This window comes from Stomoxys calcitrans, chromosome 1, assembly GCF_963082655.1.
Source record: "Stomoxys calcitrans chromosome 1, idStoCalc2.1, whole genome shotgun sequence".
NCBI lineage: Eukaryota > Metazoa > Arthropoda > Insecta > Diptera > Muscidae > Stomoxys > Stomoxys calcitrans.
This window is the reverse complement of record NC_081552.1, coordinates 121,899,763-121,903,597: the sequence shown is the minus strand read 5'-3', so window position 1 is coordinate 121,903,597 and position 3,835 is coordinate 121,899,763. Positions and strand designations below refer to the sequence as shown.

Here is a 3,835-nt window from a genome sequence, read left to right as displayed (position 1 = left end):
TTACAATATCTAGCCACAACATCCAGAGGCATGAGATGTAGCATTAAATTCAGGGCATCAGATGGTGTCGTCCTCAGTGCGGTTGTGATGCACAAACAAGCCATCCTTTGAATCCGGTTGACTATTGAACAGTTGGTGGAATTTTGAAGCGCCGTCCACCAGACCACAATACCATATAGCATTATAGGTCTGACAACTGCAGTATATACCCAATGAATGACGCGCAGTCTATAGATGTAAGTAGGGCAAGAGTTGCCTTTCTTGCCCTCTCCAAAATGTTGGATTTGAAGTTCAGCTTCCTGTCCAGCAAAACACCAAGGTATTTTGCGCTTTCTGCAAATGGAACATTCTCACCACCCAAGAAGACAGGTTCCACTGTAGGCAACTTGTCTCTTCTGCTGAAAAGAACTACTTCTGTCTTGCACGGAATTATACCTAGACCACTTTCAGTAGCCCACTAGGCTGTTGCACGTAGAGCTTTCTGAAATATATCACTTAGAGTGCTGCGAAATTTCCCCTAACCGCAATTGCCACGTCATCAGTATACGTGACTACTTTTACGCCTATTTCTTCCAGAGACAATAATATATTTTTAATGGCTATTTTCCAAAGTAGAGGAGACAGTACACCTCCTTTGGGAGTTCCTTTGCTGACCCATCCTTTTAGATCCACAGATCCCAAGCCGGCGTAATGCATCACTTAGTAAGTAAGTTATTAATAAACTTTCTAACGGTAGAGTTGATGCCTAGAAACTCCAACTCCTCCATGATTGAAGTCGGTTTTATTGGGTTGCCCAAAAAGTAATTGCGGATTTTTTAAAAGATAGTAAATGCATTTTTAATAAAACTTAGAATGAACTTTAATCAAATATACTTTTTTTAATACGCCTATTTCTTCCAGAGAAACCAATCCACCTTCAATGTCAAGAAATGCTACCATTGTATATTCCTTGACAGCGAGAGAATCCTCTATGTAGCCGACTAGATCGTGAAGGGCTGTTTCAGTGGATTTGCCTTCACTATATGCATGCTGCTGCTGCGACAGGCTATCTTCAGGGATCCTTGCCCTAAGATACGTTTCTATCAACCTCTCAAGAGTCTTCGGCATAAAGGATGACAGACTAAAAGCACGAAAATCTTTCGCCTTCGTGTGGTAGGGTTTTCCTGCTTTCGGAATGAAAATCTTCTTCGTACCCCTTCATCCCACAGGTATATATGACATTCTGATACAAGCAGAGTATATCTTCCTAAATCAGGGATCCGGTCTATCAGACACAGCTTGTAATTCAACCGGTGATACATCATGAGGGCCTGGCGACTTAAAGGAGTCGAAACTTCTTATCGCCCAAAGGATTTTCGGCTCAGACACAATTGCACTAATAGCCTCCGAGGAATGCATACCAGTGACAACCTCTTCTGGCGCCACGTTGTCCGTTGGAGAATTTCCCGGGAAATGTGTATCAAGGGGTAGTTCTAGTGATTCCTCACTAGACGTTGTCCATACATTCTCTGGCTTCTGAATATACCACACCGTAATAGGTCTCGAGTACAGAATCTTCCTTAGCCTAGAGGCATCAGATGTATCCTTCACGGAGCTGCAGAATTCTACCCAGGATTTTTCTAAGCCTTTCTAAGCTCGCCCTTATATTATCTTAGATCAGCCTTATAGATTTCCCAATCGTGTGATGCTCTTGTGGCTTTCGCCCTGTTGACGAGTTTTCTGCAATCCTTCCTAGAATCAACCAGCACTAGGGTCCATCATGGCGGTCGCTGTTTGCCCCTTGGCTTGGTACCTGGGAAATGCTGACATAAGCGAGCCATTCAGGCCCGTCGAGATCCGCTTGACCATTATATCTATACCTTCTGCAGTTTCTACTTCCTTCTCTGGTCTAGAAGGGATAGACGTGCAGATTTTGTGCCGAAATTTATCGCAATACGCCTTTCTTTTGTTTAGCCAAGGGACCACTTCTGCAGTATTTTCTCTAAGGCTGAAACTAATATAACGATGATCAGAGAAACTGTGGTCATCCACCACATCCCAATCGCATATTCTTCCACTTTTATCTTGCGATACAAAGTTAATATCTAGTACCCTTAGCCTGATCATGGTAATAAAGGTCTGTTTATCCCCTATATTACAGATCCCAGATTGCAACTTATAATATATTCAGCTCACCCCTCTCGTTGACATCGGAACTACCCCATATCTGGTTATGTGCATTAGCATCACTTCATACATGAGGCCCTTCTTCCCTACAGAAGTAGCTTCAACCAGCGACTTAAGGTTTGAAGTCGGCATCTCTGAATCGTGTGCCACATATAAAGAAGCCAGCCAGTAATGAGATTGGTTTATTTCAAGGCTGGCTACTACTAAATCTTCAGTGCTTAGCGACGGAAGAAGAAAAATATTTAGGCTACACTTTGCAAGAATACAGGCACTGTGCCTCCCATTCCCCATACACCATACTTCTAACTGCTAGTGCGGGACACACACACAGAAGGTGTTGTATAGTCTCTTCTTCTTCAATGTCTTCACAGCTTCTGCAAAAGTCGTTGCTGGCAACCTTCAGTCTGTCAACATTTTTTGCGATGTCATGACGGACACAATGATTGAGACGTCTGTTCTAGCCAATGACAGCAAAGCAGTAGACCTCTTCAAGTCTAGATTAGTTCACATAGTTTCGGAATGCTGACACCACCCTCTTTGTAACCATCTATCATTAGTTGTCCTTCAGGCCTGGTCCTGAAAACTTAGCTTACATGTCGCTAGAGGCATACCCACAGATTCCAGTGTCCCTGGAATGTGTAGGGTAGTTCCTAGTCTCGCAAGCTCATCCGCTTTACAAGTCCCTGGGATATCTCTGTGGCCCGGCACCCAGAACAGGTGAATTTTGAACTGTTCAGCCATCTCATTGAGGGATCTGCGACAGTCAAGGGCGGTTTTTGTGTTCAGAAATACGTTCTCCAGGGATTTAATGGCAGCCTGGCTGTCTGAGAAGATATTTATGCCAATCGTCGTAATGACAATATATCTTAGCCATTTCAGCACTTCCTTAATTGCAAGGATCACCCTTTTCGATGTGACCAGTTCTAGATCTTTCGAGTACACCCCAAAACCCACCTGGTCGTTTAGTTTGGGACCATCCGTATAGAAGTCTATGTAACTTCTGTTAGCAGGGATATGGTAGTTCCAATCGGTTCTATCAGGAATAGTGGTACAGTAATTTTTATCACAATTTGTAGTTACTTCAATAAATTGTTATTTCTTTGTTTTTGTTTTAGACATTCTGTGTGGCAAATCAAAACTCTGGTTAATATTGTGCACGTTCGTGATGTGCCGTGGTTTGTCTGCTCTGTGATTTTGATAGCAACCCCGATTTTGCATTTGAAGTGGCCACTATGTTTTCAAGCGTATGATATTGTTTAATTGTTGCTTGCATGGAGCACTTGCTGGATTAGTTTAAGAAAATAATGAATTTTAGTTTTTATATAGTTACTAGTTTTTATTATTATCCTTGAAGTGGACGGATGTCTATTCCTATAAAATAATAAAAATTGTAATTTCGTTGAATTTGAAACCGCTGCTTAAATTATTTCGCCCGCAAAAATAAATGAAAGTTAAATTTCCTACTTTCGGAACGCCCAAAAAATTACGTGTTATATTTAAAGAACTCTTGTTTTGTCTGGTTTGCCTTTGTTGGTCCCAGTGGTGTTCAGTTAGTGCTTTGGATAAATTGTTGTTTTGTGTACTAGCCTCTTTATTAACAAAATAAAAGTTATTTGTTGTTGGGTGCCCCATTTTTAATCCGGAAAGGTGTTGATCTGATAACTACGTC

General features: G+C 41.8%; 1 long non-coding RNA gene across 1 annotated transcript; it reads left to right on the top strand.

Annotated features, from left to right (window-relative positions):
• Positions 1-905: 905 nt before the first annotated feature.
• Positions 906-3,485, top strand: LOC131997224 (uncharacterized). Its single transcript, XR_009398128.1, has 3 exons — positions 906-1,208; positions 3,037-3,214; positions 3,282-3,485. It is a non-coding gene; the product is annotated as an uncharacterized LOC131997224 (long non-coding RNA).
• Positions 3,486-3,835: the final 350 nt, after the last annotated feature.